Here is a 19,690-nt window from a genome sequence, read left to right on the forward strand (position 1 = left end):
ATGCCTGGTCCATCAAGTCTCGGGAGGTGACCATGGTATGACAGGAGGGCAGTATTCGTGACGTGGAGCGCCGGTCTTGCGAAGTGCTAGGCAGCGACGAGAGGTGCTCATGCCGTCCTAGGCGTCTGTCGCCGGCCGCGTAGACGGTGCCATCGGCATCGGTGCATCGTCTTGGTTCTGAAACGCATCCTGCAACTCCATCTCCTGCGCCCAGTCGCCCAGGGACGGTGACACCACTGGATCTCGAGAGGCAGACGGAGGCAAGGGTGCATCCCCGGTGTCGGAGCTGCGGTGATCTCCCGCATCCCCATGTGGTCCAGACCCAGCGGTAGTGGGAGAAGACGTCGAACCGTGTGAGACGGTAGGGTCGCCTGTGTCGGCGCGGTGGAGCGGTTGAGGCACCTCGTCATCCAGCGGTGTCGCCTCGGGCTGTTCTACGTCGTCGGTTGTCTTGCGCCGCTTCTTATGACGCTTGGGTGATTTCTGCTTACGCTGCCGCGCCTCTGTTTCCGACGTAGGGCAAGGGGAGGACGCTGCATCCTGTGCTTCAACGTCCATCGCACCGTCGGCGAGAGGTTGTGACGGTGTGCCGGGGTCCGACGAAAGGACATCAGTAGCATCAGCACTGAAAGACGCTTGGGGCTCCGTGGAAGCTACTGCAGGGTCCTCCAAAGCTCGCACCAATACAGTGGGGTCGTCATATACAGCTGGCGTCTCCCGTCTCGCCGCCGCAACATACGTAATCGGCAGAGAGGTCGGTGTCGACGGACGAATCTGGTCGGTCGAGGGTGTCTGCGCGAGACGGCGTTGCAGGCATTCGGTACGCATGTGTCCCGTCTGGCCACAACCGGAGCAGGTTCTCGGCTGACCGTCGTAAATAATTATTGCCCTGCAACCAGCGATCGTGAGATACGAAGGAATATGGCGATGCAGGTCAATACGGACTTGTCGCACCCCGTTAAGGACAGGGTAGGTGTCGAAGGTCTTCCATTTTTCGGCCGTGTGGCCGAGAACTGTTCCATAGGGTCGAAGAGCAAGGGTGACCAAATCCGCAGGAACTTCAAAAGGGAGCTCAAACACGCGCACATTTTGGATTCCCAATCCAGCACGTTCAAGCGTCACCACACCCACGTTTCCGTCTGAGTGGCAGAACCGATAACCTGCCGTCGAGCGTCTGAGAAGTTTGTCACATGCTTCGTCGTCAGTGAACTTAAGATATACGACGCTGGAGACAATAGATAAGTGGATACCGATCAGCTCGTTAGGATCAACATGTACCACATCGCGTAAAAAACGCTCTACTTCGTGGGCCTTGGGTCTAGAGTACGTAGTGTCGAACTGCAGCTTGATCGTGGCTTTCCGATACGAAAGAGCCATCGTGTGTCAGGAACGTGACGGCAATACGTAACACTAGCGCGCCGGCGCGGTAAACAACAACACACCCGGAAACGCGATACGGAGCGGCCGGGACGTACGCACCGCTCCACAGCCAAAGGCCGACTGTTCGTCCATTAGGCCACACGGTCACTAGCGACCAATTATAACTTGTATACGACTCATCTCGTAACGCTCACACCCCTGAGGAATAGTGTTTTCGTTCCACACAGTCGCTGCCCCTTGCTCTTTCCCACCCATAACTTACATTCAACCTCTTACGAGACCGACCAAATATAGACTGGGAAACAAGACCACACACATTGTGCATTCGGAATCGAAGGCAGGGCGTCCCTCGCCGCATTTGCTACCATGGCCATTTGCTACTTCTGCAGAAGCGGCGGCGACGACGACGACGAGAGGCTCTGAGATATGTGAGAAATTCATCTCTAAAATGTAATTCAGACTGCCTCGTCCCACCTAATGCTGTACTGCTTTGGCAAATGCTTTATCTGCGCCATTCGCCTTAATCACATCTGAGCGTAATTCTTAATAAAACGCTTGTCGCTAATTGTTCGTCATCACAGATACTGTTTGCTATACGGCCACGACGCGCAACTGATTTCCAAAATTCGTCTTCCTCCTCTGAGGATGGGAACTCACGACCCCTGGTTTACTAGACCAGTGCTCTACCACTGAGCTAAAGAGGCGCGGCCTAGCGGTACTCTTGCGTACTTCGTCCTTACGGTCGTCTGGATCATCAGACTTGAGCTGACAACACTTCATATTACCGACTACTATTTGCAGCTATGGCGATTCATTACTGCTTGGCTACACATCTGACACGTAACCGATGTGCTCTCCAAACAACAACACTTGCATTTCAGAACATGTCTTTCACACATGTCTACAAAATCACCTTTACCTTCAAATACAGTTTTCTTGCGACTGACAGAGACGTAGGCAAAGTTAAAAGTTGCTATTTCCTTAACATCACGTTAATTAGAAAAACGGTAATTTACATCTGCAGCGGAACAAAATTCCGTTCCGCCCAGCGTGGGGCTCGAACCCTAGACCCTGGGATTAAGAATATCATGCTCTACCGACTGAGCTAACCGGCTGCCTCGGTGAATACCTGCGGGTTAGCACGTCACACAGTACTCGTTTGGGTTGGGTGGTCCCATACAGAATCTCTCCATGCTGCCTAATGTTTTCCTAACGTCACACTCGTCACGTACTTCACTTTTATTTCATAATCATTTCTGAGAGGTAAAGGAATTGCATGACTACCTGCAGAGCTAGTGGCGTCAAAATTAACACACATACTTGATGTGACTCAAAAGCCGAACGAGCTACTTTCCGACGTTGTTTTAGATGTGCAAGTGCCAGTCAAAACTCGCGGTGACGGCACTCTGCCGATCATTTCGCTAGTTAACACCGGTCTTGTTGTGTGGGTTTCAAGCTCAAGAGCATCTCCAAGCAGAAAATGGTCAACAGAAACATTCAGACGGTTTCGTACTGCTCAATTGCTACATTAAAACGGTATGTTTCTTTTTCAGAACCGGAAAAAAACCGAGCGTGACAGCATTCGAACCTGTAATCTTCAGATCCGAAATCCGACGCCTTATCCATTCGGCCACACGGTCACTAGCGACCAAGTATAACTTGTATACGACTCATCTCGTAACGCTCACACCCCTGAGGAATAGTGTTTTCGTTCCACACAGCCGCTGCCCCTTGCTCTTTCCCACCCAAACCTTACATTCAACCTCTTACGAGACCGACCAAATATAGACTGGGAAACAAGACCACACACTTTGTGCATTCGGAATCGAAGGCAGGGCGTCCCTCGCCGCATTTGCTACCATGGCCATTTGCTACTTCTGCAGAAGCGGCGGCGGCGACGACGACGACGACGACGACGACCGCGAGAGGCTCTGAGATATGTGAGAAATTCATCTATAAAATGTAATTCAGACTGCCTCGTCCCACCTTATGCTGTACCGCTTTGGCAAATGCTTTATCTGCGCCATTCGCCTTAATCACATCTGAGCGTAATTCTTAATAAAGCGCTTGTCGCTAATTGTTCGTCATCACAGATACTGTTTGCTATACGGCCACGACGCACCACTGATTTCCAAAATTCGTCTTCCTCCTCTGAGGATGGGAACTCACGACCCCTGGTTTACTAGACCAGTGCTCTACCACTGAGCTAAAGAGCGGCGGCCTAGCGGTACTCTTGCGTACTTCGTCCTTACGGTCGTCTGGATCATCAGACTTGAGCTGACAACACTTCATATTACCGACTACTATTTGCAGCTATGGCGATCCATTACTGCTTGGCTACACATCTGACACGTAACCGATGTGCTCTCCAAACAACAACACTTGCATTTCAGAACATGTCTTTCACACATGTCTACAAAATCACCTTTACCTTCAAATACAGTTTTCTTGCGACTGGCAGAGACGTAGGCAAAGTTAAAAGTTGCTATTTCCATTACATCACGTTAGTCAGAAAAACGGTAATTTACATCTGCAGCGGAACAAAATTCCGCTCCGCCCAGCGTTGGGCTCGAACCCTCGACGCTGAGATTAAGAATATCATGCTCTACCGACTGAGCTAGCCGTCTGCCTCGGTGAATACCTGCGGGTTAGCACGTCACACAGTACTCGTTTGGGTTGGGTGGTCCCATACAGAATCTCTCCATGCTGCCTAATGTTTTCCTAACGTCACACTCGTCACGTACTTCACTTTTATTTCATAATCATTTCTGTGAGGTAAAGGAATTGCATGACAACCTGCAGAGCTAGTGGCGTCAAAATTAACACACATACTTCATGTGACTCAAAAGCCGAACGAGTTACTTTCCGACGTTGTTTTAGATGTGCAAGTGCCAGTCAAAACTCGCGGTGACGGCACTCTGCCGACCATTTCGCTAGTTAACACCGGTCTTGTTGTGTGTGTTTCAAGCTCAAGAGCATCTCCAAGCAGAAAAGGGTCAACAGAAACATTCAGACGGTTTCGTACTGCTCAATTGCTACATTAAAACGGTACGTTTCTTTTTCAGAACTGGAAAAAAAACCGAGCGTGACAGCATTCGAACCTGTAACCTTCAGATCCGAAGTCCGACGCCTTACCCATTTTTTTCTCTTTTTTATTATTTTTTGGTCCATATGAGATAGGTGAGTAACGAAGTAAATGTATACAAGTAAATAAAATCCCTTCTTTTGGGGTTATGGAAAGGAAATAGTTCCGCTACATTCTTCCATTATTGAGTGGGAGCGATTTTTATATTAGAGCCAGGCTTACTTCAGCCTGATGGCTTCTCATGGGTGTGTCAGCAACCTATTAGTGCTGCGACACGAGGGCGAAGGGTAAACGTAATAGCCACCTTGTTGGCGTAAAATGAATGAGAAGCTTAATAGATAATTTCATAAAGGAAAAAAAAAAGGAATTCTGAGGTTGAACAACATGTCGTTTGATCGTTCTTCAGCTCTGTCGGTGAGACAATGTTCGGTTCAAGAAATTTGCGTAGTTGTCTTTGTATTTCATTTGTCGTTCGAGCTTTTGATGTTCTGTCATCAGGTACATCCAATAATCTGCTTCACTTTTCGTCATAGCCGTTGAGATGTAATGGACTGTCAGTCCTTTGAGCCAGTTGGCTGACCTTTTTTTAGTGTTAGGATATGGCACGTCATCAGGCAGAAGGACGTGTGTCGGTGAAATTGTGTTAGGTGACGTACGTAGCACATGTGCTAGTTTTTGCCTGAAGAGATTCCACACGTCTTTCACATCTTCACAGACGAAGCAATGTTCTGCAGTGTCGACGACATTGCAGCTGGAACAGTTTGGTGTGTGTGCCAGACGTATCGCGTGCAGTTTGGAGTTGGTTGGGATTTTTCTATTGACTGCGAGGTACCACGTCGATCGCACATTGGATGGTAGATGGGGGTCAGATATGTTATCCCATATGTTTTTCCAATTATAATGTCGAAACTTGTTTTCTATTCGATTGCGCAATTTTCCTTCCAGCAAGGTGTTGTAAACCTCCTTAACCCGATATATGTCCTTCTCCGGTATTCTATGGCGTACATAGCTGTATTCCACCAGAAAGTGTTTATAGTGGTACAGCTCGTGGGAGATGTGATGCACATCGATTGGTGGATCTCTGCTGACTGGGGTGATTTCACGTAAGAGATGAGCCACTAAGGTCCGCGGTGATCGTTGCCACTGTTTATAAGTTTTGCTAACGTATAGCGCTTGCGCTTTAAGGTAGATGTCTGTCAGTTGTAGCCCTCCATTGCGTGTCGGTAGCGTCAAGGTATCATATGAAACCTTAAATATCTGACCTCTGCTGACAAAATAACCAAGCGCTGCTTGCATTTGGTGTGCAATGGTTCGTGGCAGAGGCAGCACTTGAGCAACATAGTTGACTTTGGAAGTGATGTATGTATTGGCCAGTTGCACTTTTTGTATTACGTTTAAATTACGCAAGCTGTGTTGTTTTATGCTTGCCCGTAAGGTGGCAAGTAATTTTCGATAATGGAGAGCGGCCGTGCGGCGGATATTACTCGTATATTCTATTCCAAGGCATTTGATTTTTTCCACAGTGTTGATACTTCCAGCGGCTCTGATCTCTATACCACGACCAAGATTCATAATACCAGATTTATTGCGGTTGAGTTTAGCTCCTGACGCCATTTCGTAAGTCGCCACAACTTCAAGTACTGTTTCCACCTCTCTTTCGTCAGTCACAAGTACCCCTACATCGTCCGCGTAGGCTTGACATATGATCTTCTGTCCGTGTATATGTAATCCACGTAATCCACGGAGTTGCCGAGTCAGAGATACTAAGAGAGGTTCAAGCGCAATCGCGAAAAGCGTCATGGACATTGGGCAACCTTGTCTTACCGAACTCTGAATATTGATCGGGTGACTGAGTTGTCCGTTGACACTGATTCTTGACGTGCTATTCGTCAGTATGTTTTTCACGGAGGCTATAATTTTCTGGGGGAAGTGCATGGATGTCATACACCGGAGCAGGTACGAATGATTAACTTTATCAAAAGCTTTTTCAAAGTCAAGCGACATCAGAGCACAGCGAATGTTGCAGGCTTCCGATATCGCTATAATGTCTCTGTAGTCGCATAAGGTCTGAAATATCGTTCTGTCCTTTCCTACACTTGTCTGGTAGGCTCCTGTCACTGTACGAATAACATAATTGAACCTTTGCATCATGATACGGGCGAAGATTTTATAATCACTATTGAGAAGTGTTATGGGTCGAAGATTCTCCACGGTTTTGCCTCCTGGTGTTTTGGGGACTAAGACCACTGTACCTTCACAGAATTCCTTCGGAAGGTCAGTGTCCGCATTTAGTATTTCATTGCATACGAGTGTCAATTTAGCAATTATTTGTTCGCGAAAAGTTTGATAAAATTCAGCGGGTAGCCCATCTGGTCCAGGTGATTTGTTCTTTGGGCTCTTCGAGATGGCATCTTCGACGTCCTCGTCCGTTATTCTCGCTGCGAGCACATCAGCTTCTTCTGGAGTGAGTCGCTCTGTCGTCCTAGCAGTGAGAGCTTGCTGCGCCGTTTCATCTGTCTGTGTATTGGCCAGCAATTCACTAAAGTGTCGATGGATCTCGTCTCGTATTGCAGCTTGATCTGTCAAGAGTCTCCCGTCTGAAGTTTTGAGTTCCGTCAGAATTTTAAGTTTTTGTCTTTGTTCTCTTGGAGAATGTGGTACATCGATGTTGTTTCTTCTCGTGTACCGTTCTGCAAACGCGTTCGTATTTTACAGCCTTCGAGATGGTGTCTCTGCAGGTTGAGCAATTTTGCTTTTATTCTGTTGATTTGCCCATAATTTGTTATGACTGTAGCATCACGAACGCACAAGTCTCTCAGACAGCTGAAGTAAAACTCTACTGTCCGCTTCCGCCAGACGACTTTTTCACGGGAGTAAGTTTTCATTGTCTTTATTATTGCGGGCTTCGCGCAGTTTAGCCACCAATTCAGCGCCGTGCCGTACAAGTGGAACTTCCTTTCACATTCTGCCCAAGTGGTGTGGAAGGCGGCGTGACATCCAGGATCCGAAAGATGAGTAACGTTTAGCTTCCACTGACCTCTCGCCCTGTAAGTGCCTTGTTTCTCTAAATTTACCGTACATATGTACGCTATATGATCAGAGAAAATCGTGGGCCATAGCTCGGACTGTAAAACGTGTCTCCTTAAATTGGATGTTGCGTAAATTCTGTCGATACGACTGGCAGAATGGCTGGTGATATAGGTGAAACCTAGCCTATCACCGTGTTTTAGTTCCCAAGTATCAAACAGTTGGAAGTCTCTGACGATGTCCTCCAGCTCCAGAGATTTGTTAAAATTTGGCGTCTGATCCTTGGGACTCAGCACGCAATTAAAGTCACCCGCAAAAATTATTTGGTCAAATCGCACCGCGAAAAGGGGGGCGATGTCCTCTTTGAAAAATTCGGCCCTGCGGCGCTTGTTTCCGGTTCCTGACGGGGCATATATGTTGATAAACCTGGTGTTGTTTATCGTGACAGCGAGACCTCTATTGTTAGGCAGTTGCGCCACGTCTGTAAGTAGGATCCCCTCTTTAGTCATAATCGCTGTGCCGAGGCTATTGTCATTGCCAGGATTGATGACGGCGTTGTAGCCAGTGATGTCGTCCAAACGGATAGCCGTTACTTCTTGCAGCATTAAGATGTCAATATCAGCGGCGTACAGAAAATCTTGGAGATTTCTCAGATTGAGGGTGCTGCTAATTTTATTTACATTCAAGATTGCAATTCTGTACGCCTGTAAAGACGTCATGTCGACTATACCGTGTCAGGTGGGGTACTGTTTGCCAAGGGAAGTGGATGCTTGCTCCACTTAGAAGAAGTCGGCATCATCATCTGCCGCACGAGTATCTTTGATGGTGGTTTGTTGCCGGGTGGACACATCCTGTCGACGGTCGGGTGCCGTCCGTCCTGAACGTTGTGCTATGTCAGCCATCTCTGCAGCATGGCTTTGCTCCTCCATGTCATCTGCCCAGTCTCGCGTGCACGTAACTTCCCGCGTGTACGTGTTGGGTACAGGTGGAAGGTCCTTCAGACTAGCTGTACCGTCTTGAATGTGGATTCCACGGTTGGGGTCAGTGTCCTCATTTCGAGTCTTCCTTTTTGTTGTTCGATCTTCCGGAGGAGTTGCCTGTGTCGTCTCCGCCAGTTCTTGGCCTATTTGTTTCGCCTTTTCACGCAGAATTGGCGCGATTTCTGCTGCTCCCTGACGGGCTATTCGACGTTTCTTCCGTTTCTTTGGTGAAACAGTTGTAGGCTGCTGGTCATCATCCTCCGACGTGGCGACCGTATCTTCTTTGTGTTGCCCGACTTCTTCGAGTGATTTGCACATGCCTTCTTCTGCCGTCTTAGCCTGGTCTTGTTCTCCACGCCTGTCAGTTTCCTCGTCTTGTGAGTGTGCTGGACCTGTAGCTTCTGTGCTGCTAGTATCCATGGCTACGCTACCATCGGGAACGTCGGCATAAGCAACTACCGCCGTGTCGAAACACATGTCTGAGGCGACGTCACTGCGTAGTGCGGCGGCGTACGTCACGGGTAGCGTGGCCATTTGACTAGGCGGGTCTCGCTCCCCAGTCGGCAGTTGCGTCACACGCCGTTGAACACACTGCGCGCGGACGTGTTGGGTCGAACCACAACCCGAGCAGGTTCTCGGCTGGCCATCGTAAATGATGATCGCTCTATATCCACCAATCCAGAGATACGACGGGATATGTTTCAGCATGTCAATCTTAAATTGCCTGACTCCATTTAATACTGGATACTTGTGCAAGCTAGACCATTTTTCGGCGACATTGCTGATAATGGCGCCATAGTCTCTCAGTTTGTTGTTTATCTCCTCGGGCGTTATTTCAAAGGGGAGCTCAAAGATTCGAACCCTTCGTATTCCCATTCCGGCACGCGAAACCGTGACCTGCCCTATGTGTCCGTCTGAATGTTTGAATTTTGCCACCCCACTACATGCTTCTACAATTTGGTCGCACTTGTCAGAACTGGATAACTTAAGGAACACAGTCGGACTGACAATCGACAGGTGTATTCCAATTAATTCATCCACTTTGATCTGAAAAGTTTCTTCGATAAATGCCTCAACTTCGTAAGATTTCGGTCGGGCGTAGTTCGGATCGAAAATCAACTTCAAAGTATCGCGTCGCGTTGTCTGATCCATTATGTCAATCTAAAAATGTGATCGTGAACTATGACTAACGCAGAAAGCGCGCACTCACCACACAGCGCCGGCCGCTCGCAGCGACGATGTAAACACCGCAACAGCCGCACCGCACGTCCGCACAGCACGGCCGCTGGCGGCGGAATGTACCCATTCGGCCACACGGTCACTAGCGACCAAGTATAACTTGTATACGACTCATCTCGTAACGCTCACACCCCTGAGGAATAGTGTTTTCGTTCCACACAGCCGCTGCCCCTTGCTCTTTCCCACCCAAACTTTACATTCAACCTCTTACGAGACCGACCAAATATAGACTGGGAAACAAGACCACACACTTTGTGCATTCGGAATCGAAGGCAGGGCGTCCCTCGCCGCATTTGCTACCATGGCCATTTGCTACTTCTGCAGAAGCGGCGGCGGCGGCGACGACGACGACGACGACGACGACGACGACGACGACGACGACGACGCCGACGACGACGACCGCGAGAGGCTCTGAGATATGTGAGAAATTCATCTATAAAATGTAATTCGGACTGCCTCGTCCCACCTTATGTTGCACCGCTTTGGCAAATGCTTTATTTCCGCCATTCGCCTTAATCACATCTGAGCGTAATTCTTAATAAAACGCTTGTCGCTAATTGTTCGTCATCACAGATACTGTTTGCTACACGGCCACAACGCGCAACTGATTTCCAAAATTCGTCTTCCCCCTCTGAGGTTGGGAACTCACGACCCTGGTTTACTAGACCAGTGCTCTACCACTGAGCTAAAGAGGCGCGACCTAGCGGTAATCTTGCGTACTTCGTCCTTACGGTCGTCTGGATCATCAGACTTGAGCTGACAACACTTCATATTACCGACTACTATTTGCAGCTATGGCGATCCATTACTGCTTGGCTACACATCTGACACGTAACCGATGTGCTCTCCAAACAACAACACTTGCATTTCAGAACATGTCTTTCACACATGTCTACAAATTCACCTTTACCTTCAAATACAGTTTTCTTGCGACTGACAGAGACGTAGGCAAAGTTAAAAGTTGCTAGTTCCATTACATCACGTTAATCAGAAAAACGGTAATTTACATCTGCAGCGGAACGAAATCCCGTTTCGCCCAGCGTGGGGCTCGAACCCTAGACCCTGGGATTAAGAATATCATGCTCTACCGACTGAGCTAGCCGGCTGCCTCGGTGAATACCTGTGGGTTAGCACGTCACACAGTACTCGTTTGGGTTGGGTGGTCCCATACAGAATCTCTCCATGCTGCCTAATGTTTTCCTAACGTCACACTCGTCACGTACTTCACTTTTATTTCATAATCATTTCTGAGAGGTAAAGGAATTGCATGACAACCTGCAGAGCTAGTGGCGTCAAAATTAACACACATACTTGATGTGACTCAAAAGCCGAACGAGTTACTTTCCGACGTTGTTTTAGATGTGCAAGTGCCAGTCAAAACTCGCGGTGACGGCACTCTGCCGACCATTTCGCTAGTTAACACCTGTCTTGTTGTGTGTGTTTCAAGCCCAAGAGCATCTCCAAGCAGAAAATGGTCAACAGAAACATTCAGACGGTTTCGTACTGCTCAATTGCTACATTAAAACGGTATGTATCTTTTTCAGAACTGGAAAACAACCGAGCGTGACAGCATTCGAATCTGTAATCTTCAGATCCGAAGTCCGACGCCTTATCCATTCGGCCACACGGTCACTAGCGACCAAGTATAACTAGTATACGACTCATCTCGTAACGCTCACACCCCTGAGGAATAGTGTTTTCGTTCCACACAGCCGCTGCCCCTTGCTCTTTCCCACCCAAACGTTACATTCAACCTCTTACGAGACCGACCAAATATAGACTGGGAAACAAGACCACACACTTTGTGCATTCGGAATCGAAGGCAGGGCGTCCCTCGCCGCATTTGCTACCATGGCCATTTGCTACTTCTGCAGAAGCGGCGGCGGCGACGACGACGACGACGACGACGACGACGACGACGACGACGACGACGACGACGGCGACGACGACGACCGCTAGAGGCTCTGAGATATGTGAGAAATTCATCTATAAAATGTAATTCAGACTGCCTCGTCCCACCTTATGCTGTACCGCTTTGGCAAATGCTTTATCTGCGCCATTCGCCTTAATCACATCTGAGCGTAATTCTTAATAAAACGCTTGTCGCTAATAGTTCGTCATCACAGATACTGTTTGCTATACGGCCACGACGCGCAACTGATTTCCAAAATTCGTCTTCCCCCTCTGAGGTTGGGAACTCACGACCCTGGTTTACTAGACCAGTGCTCTACCACTGAGCTAAAGAGGCGCGACCTAGCGGTAATCTTGCGTACTTCGTCCTTACGGTCGTCTGGATCATCAGACTTGAGCTGACAACACTTCATATTACCGACTACTATTTGCAGCTATGGCGATCCATTACTGCTTGGCTACACATCTGACACGTAACCGATGTGCTCTCCAAACAACAACACTTGCATTTCAGAACATGTCTTTCACACATGTCTACAAAATCACCTTTACCTTCAAATACAGTTTTCTTGCGACTGACAGAGACGTAGGCAAAGTTAAAAGTTGCTATTTCCATTACATCACGTTAATCGGAAAAACGGTAATTTACATCTGCAGCGGAACAAAATTCCGTTCCGCCCAGCGAAGGGCTCGAACCTTCGACCCTGAGATTAAGAATATCATGCTCTACCGACTGAGCTAGCCGGCTGCCTCGGTGAATACGTGCGGGTTAGCACGTCACACAGTACTCGTTTGGGTTGGGTGGTCCCATACAGAAACTCTCCATGCTGCCTAATGTTTTCCTAACGTCAAACTCGTCACGTACTTCACTTTTATTTCATAATCATTTCTGAGAGGTAAAGGAATTGCATGACAACCTGCAGAGCTAGTGGCGTCAAAATTAACACACATACTTGATGTGACTCAAAAGCCGAACGAGTTACTTTCCGACGTTGTTTTAGATGTGCAAGTGCCAGTCAAAACTCGCGGTGACGGCACTCTGCCGACCATTTCGCTAGTTAACACCGGTCTTGTTGTGTGTGTTTCGAGCTCAAGAGCATCTCCAAGCAGAAAATGCTCAACAGAAACATTCAGACGGTTTCGTACTGCTCAATTGCTACATTAAAACGGTATGTTTCTTTTTCAGAACTGGAAAAAAACCAAGCGTGACAGCATTCGAACCTGTAATCTTCAGAACCGAAGTCCGACGCCTTACCCATTCGGCCACACGGTCACTAGCGACCAAGTATAACTTGTATACGACTCATCTCGTTACGCTCACACCCCTGAGGAATAGTGTTTTCGTTCCACACAGCCGCTGCCCCTTGCTCTTTCCCACCCAAACGTTACATTCAACCTCTTACGAGACCGACCAAATATAGACTGGGAAACAAGACCACACACTTTGTGCATTCGTAATCGAAGGCAGGGCGTCCCTCGCCGCATTTGCTACCATGGCCATTTGCTACTTCTGCAGAAGCGGCGGCGACGACGACGACGACGACGACGACGACGACCGCGAGAGGCTCTGAGATATGTGAGAAATTCATCTATAAAATGTAATTCAGACTGCCTCGTCCCACCTTATGCTGTACCGCTTTGGCAAATGCTTTATCTGCGGCATTCGCCTTAATCACATCTGAGCCTAGTTCTTAATAAAACGCTTGTCGCTAATTGTTCGTCATCACAGATACTGTTTGCTATACGGCCACGACGCGCATCTGATTTCCAAAATTCGTCTTCCTCCCCTGAGGATGGGAAGTAACGATCCCTGGTTTACTAGACCAGTGCTCTACCACTGAGCTAAAGAGGCGCGGCCTAGCGGTACTCTTGCGTACTTCGTCCTTACGGTCGTCTGGGTCATCAGACATGAACTGACAACACTTCATATTACCGACTACTATTTGCAGCTATGGCGATCTATTACTGCTTGGCTACACATCTGACACGTAATTGATGTGCTCTCCAAACAAAAACACTTGCATTTCAGAACATGTCTTTCACACATGTCTACAAAATCACCTTTACCTTCAAATACAGTTTTCTTGCGACTGACAGAGACGTAGGCAAAGTTAAAACTTGCTATTTCCATTACATCACGTTAATCAGAAAAACGGTAATTTACATCTGCAGCGGAACAAAATTCCGTTCCGCCCAGCGTAGGGCTCGAACGTTCGACCCTGAGATTAAGAATATCATGCTCTACCGACTGAGCTAGCCGGCTGCCTCGGTGAATACGTGCGGGTTAGCACGTCACACAGTACTCGTTTGGGTTGGGTGGTCCCATACAGAAACTCTCCATGCTGCCTAATGTTTTCCTAACGTCAAACTCGTCACGTACTTCACTTTTATTTCATAATCATTTCTGAGAGGTAAAGGAATTGCATGACAACCTGCAGAGCTAGTGGCGTCAAAATTAACACACATACTTGATGTGACTCAAAAGCCGAACGAGTTACTTTCCGACGTTGTTTTAGATGTGCAAGTGCCAGTCAAAACTCGCGGTGACGGCACTCTGCCGACCATTTCGCTAGTTAACACCGGTCTTGTTGTGTGTGTTTCAAGCTCAAGAGCATCTCCAAGCAGAAAATGGTCAACAGAAACATTCAGACGGTTTCGTACTGCTCAATTGCTACATTAAAACGGTATGTTTCTTTTTCAGAACTGGAAAAAAACCGAGCGTGACAGCATTCGAACCTGTAATCTTCAGTTCCGAAGTCCGACGCCTTATTCACTCGGCCACACGGTCACTAGCGACCAAATATAACTTGTATACGACTCATCTCGTAACGCTCACACCCCTGAGGAATAGTGTTTTCGTTCCACACAGCCGCTGCCCCTTGCTCTTTCCCACCCAAACTTTACATTCAACCTCTTACGAGACCGACCAAATATAGACTGGGAAACAAGACCACACACTTTGTGCATTCGGAATCGAAGGCAGGGCGTCCCTCGCCGCATTTGCTACCATGGCCATTTGCTACTTCTGCAGAAGCGGCGGCGGCGGCGGCGGCGACGACGACGACGACGACGACGACGACGACGACGACGCCGACGACGACGACCGCGAGAGGCTCTGAGATATGTGAGAAATTCATCTATAAAATGTAATTCGGACTGCCTCGTCCCACCTTATGTTGCACCGCTTTGGCAAATGCTTTATTTCCGCCATTCGCCTTAATCACATCTGAGCGTAATTCTTAATAAAACGCTTGTCGCTAATTGTTCGTCATCACAGATACTGTTTGCTACACGGCCACAACGCGCAACTGATTTCCAAAATTCGTCTTCCCCCTCTGAGGTTGGGAACTCACGACCCTGGTTTACTAGACCAGTGCTCTACCACTGAGCTAAAGAGGCGCGACCTAGCGGTAATCTTGCGTACTTCGTCCTTACGGTCGTCTGGATCATCAGACTTGAGCTGACAACACTTCATATTACCGACTACTATTTGCAGCTATGGCGATCCATTACTGCTTGGCTACACATCTGACACGTAACCGATGTGCTCTCCAAACAACAACACTTGCATTTCAGAACATGTCTTTCACACATGTCTACAAATTCACCTTTACCTTCAAATACAGTTTTCTTGCGACTGACAGAGACGTAGGCAAAGTTAAAAGTTGCTAGTTCCATTACATCACGTTAATCAGAAAAACGGTAATTTACATCTGCAGCGGAACGAAATCCCGTTTCGCCCAGCGTGGGGCTCGAACCCTAGACCCTGGGATTAAGAATATCATGCTCTACCGACTGAGCTAGCCGGCTGCCTCGGTGAATACCTGTGGGTTAGCACGTCACACAGTACTCGTTTGGGTTGGGTGGTCCCATACAGAATCTCTCCATGCTGCCTAATGTTTTCCTAACGTCACACTCGTCACGTACTTCACTTTTATTTCATAATCATTTCTGAGAGGTAAAGGAATTGCATGACAACCTGCAGAGCTAGTGGCGTCAAAATTAACACACATACTTGATGTGACTCAAAAGCCGAACGAGTTACTTTCCGACGTTGTTTTAGATGTGCAAGTGCCAGTCAAAACTCGCGGTGACGGCACTCTGCCGACCATTTCGCTAGTTAACACCTGTCTTGTTGTGTGTGTTTCAAGCCCAAGAGCATCTCCAAGCAGAAAATGGTCAACAGAAACATTCAGACGGTTTCGTACTGCTCAATTGCTACATTAAAACGGTATGTATCTTTTTCAGAACTGGAAAACAACCGAGCGTGACAGCATTCGAATCTGTAATCTTCAGATCCGAAGTCCGACGCCTTATCCATTCGGCCACACGGTCACTAGCGACCAAGTATAACTAGTATACGACTCATCTCGTAACGCTCACACCCCTGAGGAATAGTGTTTTCGTTCCACACAGCCGCTGCCCCTTGCTCTTTCCCACCCAAACGTTACATTCAACCTCTTACGAGACCGACCAAATATAGACTGGGAAACAAGACCACACACTTTGTGCATTCGGAATCGAAGGCAGGGCGTCCCTCGCCGCATTTGCTACCATGGCCATTTGCTACTTCTGCAGAAGCGGCGGCGGCGACGACGACGACGACGACGGCGACGACGACGACCGCTAGAGGCTCTGAGATATGTGAGAAATTCATCTATAAAATGTAATTCAGACTGCCTCGTCCCACCTTATGCTGTACCGCTTTGGCAAATGCTTTATCTGCGCCATTCGCCTTAATCACATCTGAGCGTAATTCTTAATAAAACGCTTGTCGCTAATAGTTCGTCATCACAGATACTGTTTGCTATACGGCCACGACGCGCAACTGATTTCCAAAATTCGTCTTCCCCCTCTGAGGTTGGGAACTCACGACCCTGGTTTACTAGACCAGTGCTCTACCACTGAGCTAAAGAGGCGCGACCTAGCGGTAATCTTGCGTACTTCGTCCTTACGGTCGTCTGGATCATCAGACTTGAGCTGACAACACTTCATATTACCGACTACTATTTGCAGCTATGGCGATCCATTACTGCTTGGCTACACATCTGACACGTAACCGATGTGCTCTCCAAACAACAACACTTGCATTTCAGAACATGTCTTTCACACATGTCTACAAAATCACCTTTACCTTCAAATACAGTTTTCTTGCGACTGACAGAGACGTAGGCAAAGTTAAAAGTTGCTATTTCCATTACATCACGTTAATCGGAAAAACGGTAATTTACATCTGCAGCGGAACAAAATTTCGTTCGGCCCAGCGTGGGGCTCGAACCCTCGACCCCGAGATTAAGAATATCATGCTCTACCGACTGAGCTAGCCGGCTGCCTCGAAGAATACCTGCGGGTTAGCACGTCACACAGTACTCGTTTGGTTTGGGTGGTCCCATACAGAATCTCTCCATGCTGCCTAATGTTTTCCTAACGTCACACTCGTCACGTACTTCACTATTATTTCATAATCATTTCTGAGAGGTAAAGGAATTGCATGACAACCTGCAGAGCTAGTGGCGTCAAAATTAACACACATACTTGATGTGACTCAAAAGCCGAACGAGTTACTTTCCGACGTTGTTTTAGATGTGCAAGTGCCAGTCAAAACTCGCGGTGACGGCACTCTGCCGACCATTTCGCTAGTTAACACCGGTCTTGTTGTGTGTGTTTCGAGCTCAAGAGCATCTCCAAGCAGAAAATGCTCAACAGAAACATTCAGACGGTTTCGTACTGCTCAATTGCTACATTAAAACGGTATGTTTCTTTTTCAGAACTGGAAAAAAACCAAGCGTGACAGCATTCGAACCTGTAATCTTCAGAACCGAAGTCCGACGCCTTACCCATTCGGTCACACGGTCACTAGCGACCAAGTATAACTTGTATACGACTCATCTCGTTACGCTCACACCCCTGAGGAATAGTGTTTTCGTTCCACACAGCCGCTGCCCCTTGCTCTTTCCCACCCAAACGTTACATTCAACCTCTTACGAGACCGACCAAATATAGACTGGGAAACAAGACCACACACTTTGTGCATTCGGAATCGAAGGCAGGGCGTCCCTCGCCGCATTTGCTACCATGGCCATTTGCTACTTCTGCAGAAGCGGCGGCGACGACGACGACGACGACGACGACGGCGACCGCGAGAGGCTCTGAGATATGTGAGAAATTCATCTATAAAATGTAATTCAGACTGCCTCGTCCCACCTTATGCTGTACCGCTTTGGCAAATGCTTTATCTGCGGCATTCGCCTTAATCACATCTGAGCCTAGTTCTTAATAAAACGCTTGTCGCTAATTGTTCGTCATCACAGATACTGTTTGCTATACGGCCACGACGCGCATCTGATTTCCAAAATTCGTCTTCCTCCCCTGAGGATGGGAAGTAACGATCCCTGGTTTACTAGACCAGTGCTCTACCACTGAGCTAAAGAGGCGCGGCCTAGCGGTACTCTTGCGTACTTCGTCCTTACGGTCGTCTGGGTCATCAGACATGAACTGACAACACTTCATATTACCGACTACTATTTGCAGCTATGGCGATCTATTACTGCTTGGCTACACATCTGACACGTAATTGATGTGCTCTCCAAACAAAAACACTTGCATTTCAGAACATGTCTTTCACACACGTCTACAAAATCACCTTTACCTTCAAATACAGTTTTCTTGCGACTGACAGAGACGTAGGCAAAGTTAAAACTTGCTATTTCCATTACATCACGTTAATCAGAAAAACGGTAATTTACATCTGCAGCGGAACAAAATTCCGTTCCGCCCAGCGAAGGGCTCGAACCTTCGACCCTGAGATTAAGAATATCATGCTCTACCGACTGAGCTAGCCGGCTGCCTCGGTGAATACGTGCGGGTTAGCACGTCACACAGTACTCGTTTGGGTTGGGTGGTCCCATACAGAAACTCTCCATGCTGCCTAATGTTTTCCTAACGTCAAACTCGTCACGTACTTCACTTTTATTTCATAATCATTTCTGAGAGGTAAAGGAATTGCATGACAACCTGCAGAGCTAGTGGCGTCAAAATTAACACACATACTTGATGTGACTCAAAAGCCGAACGAGTTACTTTCCGACGTTGTTTTAGATGTGCAAGTGCCAGTCAAAACTCGCGGTGACGGCACTCTGCCGACCATTTCGCTAGTTAACACCGGTCTTGTTGTGTGTGTTTCGAGCTCAAGAGCATCTCCAAGCAGAAAATGCTCAACAGAAACATTCAGACGGTTTCGTACTGCTCAATTGCTACATTAAAACGGTATGTTTCTTTTTCAGAACTGGAAAAAAACCAAGCGTGACAGCATTCGAACCTGTAATCTTCAGAACCGAAGTCCGACGCCTTACCCATTCGGCCACACGGTCACTAGCGACCAAGTATAACTTGTATACGACTCATCTCGTTACGCTCACACCCCTGAGGAATAGTGTTTTCGTTCCACACAGCCGCTGCCCCTTGCTCTTTCCCACCCAAACGTTACATTCAACCTCTTACGAGACCGACCAAATATAGACTGGGAAACAAGACCACACACTTTGTGCATTCGGAATCGAAGGCAGGGCGTCCCTCGCCGCATTTGCTACCATGGCCATTTGCTACTTCTGCAGAAGCGGCGGCGACGACGACGACGACGACGACGACGACGACCGCGAGAGGCTCTGAGATATGTGAGAAATTCATCTATAAAATGTAATTCAGACTGCCTCGTCCCACCTTATGCTGTACCGCTTTGGCAAATGCTTTATCTGCGGCATTCGCCTTAATCACATCTGAGCCTAGTTCTTAATAAAACGCTTGTCGCTAATTGTTCGTCATCACAGATACTGTTTGCTATACGGCCACGACGCGCATCTGATTTCCAAAATTCGTCTTCCTCCCCTGAGGATGGGAAGTAACGATCCCTGGTTTACTAGACCAGTGCTCTACCACTGAGCTAAAGAGGCGCGGCCTAGCGGTACTCTTGCGTACTTCGTCCTTACGGTCGTCTGGGTCATCAGACATGAACTGACAACACTTCATATTACCGACTACTATTTGCAGCTATGGCGATCTATTACTGCTT

The 19,690-nt window shown here is 47.9% G+C and overlaps 2 non-coding genes across 2 annotated transcripts; both read right to left on the minus strand.

Moving 5' to 3' along the window:
• Positions 1-12,297: 12,297 nt before the first annotated feature.
• Trnak-cuu (transfer RNA lysine (anticodon CUU)) lies at positions 12,298-12,370 on the minus strand. Its single transcript has one exon. It is a non-coding gene; the product is annotated as a tRNA-Lys (tRNA).
• Positions 12,371-18,394: 6,024 nt separating this feature from the next.
• On the minus strand, positions 18,395-18,467 carry Trnak-cuu (transfer RNA lysine (anticodon CUU)). Its single transcript has one exon. It is a non-coding gene; the product is annotated as a tRNA-Lys (tRNA).
• Positions 18,468-19,690: the final 1,223 nt, after the last annotated feature.

The sequence above is a fragment of the Schistocerca gregaria genome, chromosome 1 (assembly GCF_023897955.1).
Source record: "Schistocerca gregaria isolate iqSchGreg1 chromosome 1, iqSchGreg1.2, whole genome shotgun sequence".
Taxonomy (NCBI): Eukaryota; Metazoa; Arthropoda; class Insecta; order Orthoptera; family Acrididae; genus Schistocerca; species Schistocerca gregaria.